Raw genomic sequence first — 12,907 nt, 5'->3', positions numbered from 1 at the left:
CTGGAGAGACAGATCCTCTGGCTGCCCAAGTGCTGTGCTCAGAGCTTGCCTCTGTATGTGCAGGCTGCTCCTGCCTCTACTACTTCTGATGCTGCTCTGCATACTTCCACAGTTCGCTCTGACTGCCAAACCTCTACAATTCCTATGCCTGGCATTGTATTGCTACTGCTCCCCTCCAAAGTTCATGAACTGCGCTGCATACATTTCAGCCTTTTGGCATTTCCTATAGAAATTTGTCCCTTCAGGCCTGTTTTTGTTGGCGCTTGCCTCTGTGTTTCTCACCCGCTGCTGGGCGGACACACATGCTGCAGGATGAAGAGCAGCAAAGCCCTGAGGAAGGAAGGACTGTCCATGTCCCCAGCTGTGCTGCCCGACACCCTGGGCTGGAGGAGGGAATATGAGAAGGAAGCGGGAATTTGGCTGCTCAGCCCGCTGAGGTTTGCTGTGGCAAGGGGAAACCCTCACTGCTGGCGTACCCAGCCACATGCTGTTCTTTAGGGTTTGCCACAGCCACGGGGATGGGATGGCTGATGGGTTTCAGCCCTGGTTGTCTGAGGTTTTGCAGGAGGTGGAGGGGCTGGGAGAGGAGAGGCCAGTCCTGGCTGGCCCAGGATGGGGTGAGTAACTGGGAAAGGCTCATCTGCCCAAGCAACTGATCTCCTGAGCCATTTGCCAACAGCCTCAGGGCAAAGCCTGCAGACTCTTCTTGTCAGTATAGCAGGGAAAAAAGCAGAAGCTAATGATGTCAGGAGCCAGCAAACACACATACCGGTGTGTTTGCATTCAGGTAGCAAATGACCAAAAAAAATCTTTGAGAAAAGCATTTGCTCCCTGCTTTCTTGTCTTTCACTCAGGCACTGACTGCTTCTACCTGCTTCCTGGGGGCCAATAAGCCCTTTGGATGCTGCATTTTTATTCAGTAAACTTGAGGAGCTGGGGATTGTCTCTGGTTGCATCTGCACAGTCAGCGTCACACTAGGACCTTGTTACAGTGTCAGGACTTTTGCTGCATGTTTGCCCCTACAATAGTGTAGTAAACAATAGTGATCTACAGAGATTGGCACATGCAAACATAAGCTATATGTGTGCAAACAAACACACACAGCACTCACAGGAATGAAGATGGAAGGGTTGAGTATGGGGTTTTGAAAGTTCCCTCTCAGGCACTGAAAAGCTGTTGGGAGTTCCCCATCAGGCAGCCTGGAGGTTTTCTCTCTTTGAAACTCCTTGCAGGATGCTACAAGAAGGGCCGCTTTGCTAGAATGAGGCATGCCAGGGCTATTTCACTTGAAAAGGCCTGTTGTAAAATGGACATCCCCATTTTAGAACGTTATTCACAACCAAGTGGTAAAGAACTTGTCGAGTGTCTTCGCGAATGTACTGCTGCCTTCCAGCTCTCTTAATAACCTTAGTGTCACATTGATTGCAGACAAAAGCCAAATTCAGAACCTCAAAACTCAGATGAGACATTTGGAAGCAAACCTGGGTGTTCTGTTATGATACCTCTTTGCTGAACTACACATAGAAACAGTATACACAATCTCTACCACAACCCATGTGCACTGGTTTGCTGTTAGATCTATCTGTGGTTGTGGCTTGAGACTGTTTGGGAAGATGAGTATGCAAAGGAAGCACAGATCCAAGGGCAGAGTCCTGGGCACCCAGGGCCTCTGGGCAGAGCTCCAGGTGCTGGCACAGAGCAGTTACCTGGGACAAATCAGGCTCTGCCATCTGTCACGAAGAACTGCAGAGCTGAGCTGGAGGACTAGATGGGGGGAAGAGACCAGAAGGAGTTTATTCTGCAGGCCCTGGGGAGCTCACGTAAGCTGCAGAAAGCATCTGAAGCTCATTTTGTTGATGTCTGAAAGGGAGACCGAGTGTCTTTGGGGGCCACAGGCAGGAGAAAGCATTGGAACAAGCTCACTGGAGTTACACTACAGAGAAACAGCTCATCAAGGGAATGATGTCTTCATGAGGGTCAGTGCCCTCTCAGAAATGGACCACAGTGCCCACTTGTATCAAAACAAACATTTCAGGGCGGCTGCGGATTCAGACTTCAGCTCTCTTGCAAATACGTGCTTTGCTCTTGCTCTACCAATCATCTTTTTCAGGGAAAACTCAGTTTCTACAGACAAAATTATTCTTTTTTTTTTTTTTTACTGAAAGGTTAGAGCTGTTCCCAAGCACAGTAAGCTCTGCCAGCAAGATGACTTGTCTGCCACCCCAGGTATGCCTGCATGAAGGCTGCTGTTAGCAAAAAGGTAAAGCAAAGACATAACAATGCTGTGATACTGCCGGACATTTCTGGAGTTGATCTGTTCTGATATGAGCACCGCAGCCTTGCTTAGAGCAAGGTCACAGCTGGATTTTGGGTTGGTGTAATTGCTGTGCAAGAGGAGGCTCTACATGAGCCCAGGGGTGAGCAGCTGTGATATCCATGCATCAGGCACAGGAACTGCATCGCTTGTGCTAAACCACGTTGTCCCTGATTGCCAACCTGGGCCCAAATGCCTCTCCTTGTGCATTTAGTCCTCTATTGGTATAAAAGTGTCTGAGAGCTGTGCCCACATGTTTCCCTGCCTTATGGGATTAGCTGCACTGGTATAAAACAACTAATTTCCTCCATTCTGCCTTTTAAAAGTACCTAAAGCAATAGACTTCTGTGCATAGGCAAGACTTGACATTCTTTTCATGCTTGGAAGGTTTTATTCGCAGCTATAAAGGCCAGACATTTCATCTTTTTTTCTCTTTGTTTAATGAAAGTCTGAGTCCCAGAGAAAAATCTTAGAAGCTTCAGAACTGTACTGTGCATGGGGACTTGAGAAACAGAAATATTTCATGTTATGGATCAGCTAGGAATTATATGAGATGAATCTTTTTTTTTTCCCCCTTTACAACTTGTCCCCATACCTCCCAGTGGCTGGCAGTTGACTGTGCATGGCATTTTTTTAATTCATGAGCTAATACCAGAACCTGCCTCTGAGCAAAATCTAACGTTAGGCTCAGCCTCAAGGCACATCACTCTGTTCCTCTACCCAGACCAGTTTTCCCAGCGTAGCCGTCACTCCTGCACCCAGATTTGGATCCAGCACTATGACAGACACAGATCTGGTTGGAATAAACTCAGCTGAGGACTAGACCCTCCACGGCTGGGAGTGGAGTTGGCCAGCTGCAGCTGGTGCGGTTGTGGTATTTATCCCCACTGACAATCATTACACCCACCAGACTGAATCAGTTCCATCCCTTCCCTTTTGCTTGTTGAGAATCTGCAGCATGCACATTGTCTGCCCCTGTTTTGCTCTGAAACCCCATCTGGCTGAAAGAATGAGGCAAGGAAGAGTCTTAATTAACTGGACTTCAGCTATATTTCTGACTTTTTGTGGTAAGAAAAATGAGTTTTCCTCTGTTGACCTTTCAGAAAGCTGGGCTGCATGAAACCAGAGCAGACCAGAAGAACAGGTCTGAATATGACTGGAATAAATAGCCGAGACTGTGAGGGAAATCTTGAAAGGGGAGGGCTGGCGGGAGCACTGCTGGAGCTGCTAGTGCAGGCAAGGATGGCAAAGAAGATGTGACTACTTTTTGGTGGAGGATGGAGTTGAAATCACTAAGCGATGACAAGTAGGAGCATCCAGCAGTGGAAAGGGAAAACCAAAGGGAGCAGCAAGAAGAAAATGTCCAGCAGACTTGGCTAGGGAAGGAGCAGCTCCAGCCCAGCCACAGCCCAGGGGGAGGTCACACTTCCACACTGGGAAGACCCCCGAAGCCACAAAATGTATTTCTAAATCCTTGTCTATGTAAAGGCAGCCTTGGGAGCAGGACTGGGGAATGTGTGGGCTGGAGGCAGCCCAGGTATTTTGTATCTGTTTTGTCATTTTCAATGGGACCTTCCCTGTCGGTTACCTCCTGATTTGGTGAGAGATTGCACAGAGAACCCAGGATGCTGTGACCTGTTGAATGTATTTACAAGCTTGTTCTATTTGAATGATTATATTTGTGTCCTAAAACAAAGTAGCATTTAGTGACAAATACAGAAGAAGAGCTATTTCAGAAACCATTAAAGCTAGCTCTGTGTTTATGTGTGAAGTCAATGGAGTTGTTTATACTCAGGCCAGATTTGAATTGACCTACCAAGTCTAACTAGAAATCTTGACAGCTTCTGAAGGAAACTTAACCACACAATGGTACTATGAAATCACAGAAGTCCACTCAAGAGGGATGACTGCTGCAGAGCAGCAACTGGAACAATACAGCACTAACTAAGAAAATGTGCTGTCACGGTCTCCCATAGAGCTAGCTAGAAAAACCTTATAAAAGCCTGCTACTGTATTGGATGAAAGGAGACAGAGAAGAAAGTTCGGGCTACAGTGGACATGCTAAATATAGAGGGAAGAAAAGATGAGATGTTCCTAGACCAAGCTAGGTAGCTAAGCAACTAACCTACAAAGTGCCAAGCACAATTCCCCCAAAATTCTTCCAAGAACTGAAATGAACTGTTATAGCTGACATAAATCCTGAGTCACCGCGCAAAATCTCTGACAAAAAAGAAGAGGTGAAAAGAGAAAATAGCCACTAGCAAATCTTTTGAGTAAGTACAGCAAAACCATACTATATAACAAATCAGGGAAAGAGAAAAATCCATGATACATGCAAGGAAAGAAATAATGGAGATGAACTCTAAAATGGCTTGTGTAAAAGCCCAGGTGAATAGATTTTCAAGTCATATAGCCACGCTCCAGAAAACACAGAGAAAGGACTATGAAAGCCCTTTTAGAAAAGCTGATCAATTCGTTACCTCAGGAGATTGCTTAAAACAGTCTGTTTGTTTTGTTGTGGAAAAAGAAAAAGTTGTGAGAGACAATTGCAATTTTTGTTTATTTCTTTGGACTCTGAGGTAACTTCTTCAAAAGGCAGGTTTTAGCACATTTTCCAGCATATGCTTCGTCTCCAGAGCTCCTCTTCCTCAAAGCCCTGCCTGCAGTTCACTGCTTCTCAGGGTGCCAGGGCACACGTAGGTTGTGTGTGAATCCACCACCTGCCTGCTTGCCCCAAGAAACGGGAAGAGCAGGACACAAGGGGGAGGCTGAGTTACCATCTCTCAAGGGTAAAATTTGGCAGTCTGAGCTAAAGCACTGACAGCACCTCCCGCACTGACTAAAAGTGACACTGGCTGCAATTTTTTTATTATTATTTTTTTAAAGATGCTGCTATAAGCAGTTTTAAGCTATTACTTGCCGTGCTGTTGCACAGGCCTGCAGGGAGTCTTTGCAGGCAAACTGAGCTCATTTAATGTGGTGTGTGCATGTGCGTTGCACTACAGAGCGAGAAGAAAATCCTTGCCCCAACTTGCAGCAAGTAGAGCATCACAGTCCTTGAAACCGGTGAATGTTTTGTTACATCCAAACAGATATTTAAAATGTGGCATTTTACTCAGAAGAACAGACCCAGTGAAGGTGAATTTTCAAAGGCACCATACAAAACTCTGCATTTTCTCATATATGTGATGACAACTTTGCCTCTTTAACATTTCATGAAAAAGCCAAATTCCAGATGTACGAACACTTTGTCCAAACCACAAAAGCACAAAAGAGGTCAAAGACTCATCATTAACTACATCAAATGTTCCAGACATAAGCCCCTGAATTTAATACTTTGCAAATAGTCAGCAATCTGGTTTTACAAAGATCCATAAAACACCTCCACTTTTGTCCTCTTGCCAGTAGTGAATTTGTTAGCAAATTGTGTCCATTAACTCTGGCTGATGTAAATAAGTATATACATATGTCTGAAGCCAGGAAAATAATAGGATCAGATTTATAGCTACTACTGACTAGTGTAGCTTTGATGGCTTTGCTTTAGCTGGGCAGTTGACATTCAGCTCACAGAATAAAACACCTACATTTAAGCACCTACAGGTGCGCATCGAAATTTCCATTTCAGCCCACAGAGATGTAAATCAATGCTGACAAATAGCTGAATTGTGCTCTGAACTCCACTCGCCATGTGGAGTGGAGCTCCACAAATGCACCCCTGGATGCTTAAGTTGTGTTATCTTACTTCACAGCTGAGGGTCTGATCTGTAGTGTGAGGTTTGTAAAAACAATCCTGCTGGGACAGATCTGTGCCCACTGCCCTCTCATTGGCATGGCCAGTGTCTCAGCTTCAAAAGAAAATGGGCATAGATCCTACATATATGAGAATGTGTTGTCCTTCTCTCTGGACCATGAGCCGTCTCCCACCCTGTTCTCTTTTCCCAGATACTCATATAAATTACTTAAAGAGCCTCTCCTGCCAAGTGTCACAATCTTCTGGCTTTGAAATGATTCCTTCCTCTTCTTTGCAGAGTTAACTGAATGCCGAGTGCCTGGAAAGATGCTTTTTCTAACGACAACTCTGTGAGCAAGGTAAATCAGACCTTTAGTTGAAACCAGTAAATTATGAAATAAAAAATCTCGGTTTATTTGCCCCATGACTTAAGATATGTTCAGTGATTACAATCATCTGCTGGGCTTATCAGTATTAAAGTGCTGTCAGAGTGACTTCCTGCCTCTTTGTTGCAAGCAGAAGAGAAATCTTTTCTTCTTCCCAGGAGATGCAGCCCTTGATAAAGGCTTATGCTGCTCTGAGTTTCGCTTTTCTCACTTTGCTTATTTATCTTCTTGCCCTCAACTGATCTGATGCTCATTGAAGGTACCTGTTAGATTCATCCCTTTCTGTTACAGGTTATTCCACTTGTATAAGATATCTGAAGACGAGCCTTTTTCTCTAAATGAAGGGGGATTTGTGCCACTGTTGTTTTGTTTTGTTTTGTTTCTTTCGATGGCACGATGGCAGATTTGCTTGTAGGTGCCTGGTCTGTTCAGACTCCCTGCATGAGCAGTGGCAGTGGTGAGCAGGACTACTGCTATTTCTTAGCACCATCAAAGCTGCTTTTCTGACTGTAATGAGCCTGCACTTGATTAAGCAATGGAGGAGACAGGCAAACAAAGACAGTTACTGGTAGGATACCTGCTCTTTCAATTAAAGTCACTGTTACTACAAATTTCTGGGTCAGCAAGAGCAAAGAAGGGGAAGAACCTGTGTAAAGCAGCTGTGACTGTCATTAATCTCAGCACAGAGTAGTTCTGCAGCATAATATATGGAGACAGATTCTGGGAAAAAAATACATAAGATCTACAAACATTTCCAATTTTACCCTTATGACTGTAAACAGAAATCAGGTACAGGTATCCAAATACCTACTGTATTCTCAGCTAGAGCTGTGTGCAACCCCACTGAGGGAAGTACCCAAATACTTGCTCAGACTGTACAAGTGCTGGAGAAAAAAGATTCTTAAAAGCTCCTCATGTGAAATATCTGTCAGATTGGTGACAGAGGAAATGATTTGCATTTTAACTGAAATTTGTGAAAATGTGCAAGCTGGATCTGAGACCAAAATATTTTGATTCATGCAGAAAACAACCCAAATATTAGAATTGAAGGGGTTGGTTTTGGAATGCATTTAATTAAAGGGGGAAAAAGTGAGAGGAACTAGTAAACTAGTAGCAGTAGAAAACAAAGAAGTCCCTGAATAAATCTTTTAAAGTATGGGGCTTTTAGCTGATAAAAGTTTGACTGAAAACATAATATCTCATTTCCACTAAAGTATTTTGTGTTTTAAGACTTTTGGCTCATCCAGGGTCCACTGAAGCCAGCAAAAACACTTCCATCTTTTTCCATGTGTTTTAGGTCAGGAACTTTCTGAGGAAGATGTATAACAAATCTAGCACATCGAAAGCGACACATTTCTGGCTTTGTAGAAAATCTAGCTAGGAAGGGAAAACAGGCAGGAGAATTGACCTTTTTTTTTAGCAACAATAGCTGTGTATTCCTTCTTTTTCGTACTTAACAATATCGGTCCCTTGTTTCCTTCCCATGCCACTGTTTGGAGCACTCATTTGTTGTCTCTTGTCTCATTTGGAGCAAGGACTGTCTTTCTGTCCTGTTTTTGTACAGCCTCTGATGCATGTGGCCTAAGTATTCCTGGCAAAAATGCTACTGCAACATAAATAACCAATCAATAAATAATGACAGTATCCCTTGTAAACACAGTAAGCAAAAGTGCCAGACTTTGCACAGATTTTGGCTGGTTGAACAGTCCCCACAGTCCCCTTCTGTGCCCTTGGGGGCTGTACAATGCCAAAGAACTCCACGACTTTTTCCCAGCCCTTACTGAAATGCTGCAGGGAAGTGCTGAGCCTGCCTGTCCCCTCTTAATGACAACGGTATAGCCAAAGGCACTCAGGAGGTTTCAAAAGACACTCAGTCCCTTGCAGGATTTGGCCCTGGTGCTTTGCAACTGTGTAATGACCAAGAAGGATAAATCTGTTACCAAGTCATGGGTACTCAGTTGTTCCTGTAATAAGAAAAATGGGAAATTATACATAACATGTCATGAAGCAGTTCACTCTGAGAGGGCTTATTCTGATAGCTTGCAGTTCTTCAGACTGCTTTGCACAGATTTTGTGGGCAGTGATAATGACTGTGCTTTTGGCATAATCTGGGGCTCACTCATCAAAAAATAGCAAGTTTTCCATCACTGGCTTTCTGTCCTCTTTCTGTAGGCATGCTGCCATTCTAGTTAGGTGTCCTGGCATCTTGTCCTGGTGCATCCAGCAAACCTCTTCCCAAGAGCTGTCCTTGTGCTTCCCTCTCCTTGTTCCCAAGCTTACTGTTGCCTGGACAACATGCTACAGCTCTGCACAGGAATCAACACCCATACGTGTAGACAAATGAGACATGCCACAGCAATCACCTTCCATGGCTGCAACAGCAAAAGCCACAAACTGCTCATTAAAAATAGATCAGAACAGAGAGGAGCCAGCAGGCTTCAAGTCTCATCAGAAATGTATGAAGCAAAGACTTTGGACGACATCAGAAGTGCTGACTAAGTGATCCAGTCCCAGAGACTCTCACTAATACGACGACCACAGTCTAGAGAAGAGACTGCCTGTTAGGACTAATTAAGCTGACTCACTGTAAAATGGCCATGAGATTAAAAATTAACTGTGAGGTTGATAATGGAAGCCCAGCAGGTCTTTGTGGAAGGGATGTCCTTGCAAAGGGACAAAATTGAGCACTGGCAAAATGCCATGTAGGATCAGCAGAAAATCCCCCTAGAAACAGTGAGTGGAGAGTGAAAAAATACCCCTTGAGCTCAGTGGGCGATGCTTGGACCCCACAGCAGAGCTGAGGACCAGACTTGCCCAGCCCAGGGCTGGCACTGGCCCTCCTGCAATGGGGGTTCGGGTCCTGCTCACTCAGTGGCCCTGTGACAGTCTCTGGGAATGCCACCAGGTGGCAGTGCCTCAAAGCAGTGCGCAGGGCCCGGTAGCAGTTGTTTATTCTTATTTAACTATCCTGAGCAATAATTTATGAGTTTGTATTTGGAAAGGTAAAGGACCAGCCAGCCGTTGAAAGGAACCTGGCAAAAACATGCTTAACTCTAATCCCAGACTTAGGGCCACTGTGTAGCACTTTCCATCCCAGTTTTTCTACAGTCCCATTTAAATTTCCAAAGACAGTAGTGGCGCCAGATGCCATCCTGGACTGGGTTTTGCCTTTCTCTTTATTTAGAGAATAAAAATCAATGAGTCAGGTTCATTTTTGATTCTAGCTCATCTCACTTTCAGATGTTCAGCATCACAACACAGCAGCAGGGTGTTTATTTGAAAACAGGTATTTCCCTTTTTGCTGTTAACTGTGGAAAAAATTTGTGCTCAGGCAATCTCTTTAAATCAAAGGTGGCACTGTCCTTTCAGAGGTAAGCAGCAGTGAAAATGGTTTCCCTTATCAAAGGTGGCAACGAGGAGAGGGAAACCATGTGCAGTGATTGCAGGCTGACAGGGCTAAGTGGATAAAGTGCAAAGTGTGTCAAAAGAGTAGATAGTTTAAAATGGATATCAATGCATATACTATAGGGTGTCCTTGAACTTCAGAGCGACAAGAGGAGGTGGGAAGAGCAAAAACCCGCTCAGAAAATGCTTAGATTTCATTTTGTTTGTCTTGGTATTGTACTTGCACTGGGTGCTGCAGGAACTCTCTGATACTTTCTCTGTGGGGCGCAGAGAATGAGAACCCCCATGGCTGGTGAAGAGGGATGCTCACGGGAGAAAGTGCTGCACTTGCTGGTGCTCTGTGTACAGCATATTTCTTTTGTAGCTACAGGTAAGGAGCTCAGAGCTCTGGTCACACACACACAAAAATCTACAGCTCTACAGAGCTCTCAGTGACTCTGTGCATTTAGACTCTGAGGTCTTTGTGCTTCGGTGTTCTAAAACAACACAACATACCCGCTGGAAGCAGGAAAATGTTGACAGATAACACAGGACAGGGGCCATACAGATACCTGCAAAGGACAGTCTACAACGTAGCTTTATCACCAGGGGGTTGATTTGTCTGTCACCAGTCAGATAAGCAAAAATGTTCTCACTCTGACAAAATCGACCTTATGCAGAGGGTTGGCACTAACAGACAAGGCAGTTCTTTAGTTTTCTTGGATGGCACCAGAATCTCATGTTTTCCTTACTGAAAAGACCAAATTTCACCCTCTGAAAGATGCTTGTCATGTACTATCAGGCTGGTCGACCACAGCATTCACAGCAAGGAAAATGTCCAATATCCTGACGGAAAGATGGAAATGCAACCAAACCCGTGTATCTATTTGTTGCTGTAATCAGAGCAGCTCTTAGTCTCAGGACAGTGGCAGTTGGACCGGCTCTCATTACCAACTCTCTACTGCTTCTGCAAAACAACCAGAGAATATTTGGGACGGAACTGTTGAGAATAACCATGGAAACAATCTCTCATGTTTACAAGTCAGGAGCCAACTTCCTATGTAAAAGCCATGTGGGGTCAAAGGGTACCAATCTCTGCCACACGGTGGGACAGCAAGTCTCAGCAAGTACGAAACACTGGAAATATTTTTTTCTACCACACCATGGCATCACACCCTTGCTGAAGCTCACTCCTTCTTATGTCTTAGCAAGCTACAAAATAAAAATCAAAGTAACCCCATTTAAATTTTGCACTGAAAAGCAAAATAATAGCTTTGTGAAGGGAAAGGCACTTGGCACCGAGAGGATTCAACATCATTAACTATCTCAGTTTACCCACATCTACAGCAGGGCAGCAGAGACAGGAAATCTATCTCAGCTACATTCCACCCATGGGAATGGAAAGTCTCAGTGGATGCATGGATAAAAACAGGGAGCTGAGTACAAGCGACTGGCAACACACTGCATGGTTACACAAGTCAAGTTGTTTAAGGAAATAAAAAAACGGGATGTGCTAAAAGCCAGCCATTGTCTCCTCCTGGAGAATCGCCCACTCTGCAGGCACTTACTGCTTGTCTCAGCTTTTAGGCTGAGTTTAATATTTACACAGCCCTGGAGATGGCCCTATCCGGATTTGTGTGACACACAGTATAAATATAAAGCCCTCCCTCTCTGGAGGTACCTGGTTGGATTTCTGTTTTTCTTGCCAAAACATCGTCTTCTGCTTGATCTAAAGGAATCTGCCCCATCAATGACCAACATTCTTCAGAGCATCATCAGAGATCTTGAGACCTGCAATAGCTGAGCAGCCAGCAAGCTTCCAGTCCCCCTAAATATTTTCTAAGCACTCAGCTCCCTGTGGGGAGAGATTTAAGAAGAAATTGGCATGCAGTAAAACTACTCATATTTGTGCTGCCACTGCCAGAGAAATTGCTGCAGGCTCTTTTTTGGAGAGCGGCAGGTCTCCGCTAGCATTTTGATGTTTGTGCCTTTTTCTTTCTAGCTGACAGTGCCCAAAATGATGAAAAATCAATTCACCTGGTCCCCAACTGGGTGCTGAAAAGAGTTAGCATCTCTGTACATTGCTATTTTACCTTTTCCTCATGGCAGTCTATGCCCTTGGGAATTGAAATCCCTGCCCGGTCCCTCCCTCCTTTTCCACAGTGTGTGGTAGCGCACTGCTCATCCCCACTGCATTGAAGATGAGATCTTCTGGCATCCTTCCTTCTGGTGTACCAGACTGGGAATTTGAAGAAGATTCCTAAACTGAACTTATGTCACCAGTAAAACTGCAGCAGCTTTCCAGGTGGGATCCCAGAGCGACTGTGGTGAAGATCCCATGGAAGTGGGCAAGATGAGCAGAAGGGCAAGTGCATCCAGGGTAAGTAGCCCCCAGATCCAGGAGGGGGAAGAGGTTGGTTTACTCTTTTCCTGCCTTCTCTTTGGATTTGTGCCCACCACCTTCTCTGCCAAGAAAGCTGAAGCACTATTTGAGATGCCATGGTTCGGTGTCCTGTCCAGCATGGGGTGAAAGCTGGGAACAGCAGGGAGTCTTCTGTTGGACCTGCAGTTATACAGTTTTCCAATGCCACAGTGCAAACCAAGTCCAAACCATCTGAACCATGCCCGTCACCGGAGCAACCAACTCCCTCCCAGGGCTGCTCCTCCCAGCTTTGGCAGTACCATCCTAGGACATAAACCCACAGGACTCATCTCATGCCCAAGTGCTCCAGTCTCTCTGTGGAGAAGGAAGAAAGTGTTTTAGCATAGGGATCATAAGCAGAAAGCCCAGCCCCACAGAAGTGCGGGGGCTCTGTAGACAAACCACCAGTGTGGAGGAAAAATGTGGATTTGCATACTGGTATCAGTGGGAATTCTTGACACAGATATTCGAGCAGGGAAGCAGAAATAAAACTAATTTAGACCGAATACTTGTGAGGCCATCTTCAAAAAGATTCCTATGGCACAACAGGTCATCCTATCAAACTGTGTTTGCTCTGAGGTTTGTAGCACAGAGACATTATTCCAACAATATCATTTTAGTCTAGGAATTCATAGGAAAAGTATTTATAATTGGAAGAGAAAATCACAGA

The sequence above is a fragment of the Columba livia genome, chromosome 4 (genome assembly GCF_036013475.1).
Source record: "Columba livia isolate bColLiv1 breed racing homer chromosome 4, bColLiv1.pat.W.v2, whole genome shotgun sequence".
Taxonomy (NCBI): domain Eukaryota; kingdom Metazoa; phylum Chordata; class Aves; order Columbiformes; family Columbidae; genus Columba; species Columba livia.
This window is presented reverse-complemented; position numbering follows the sequence as displayed.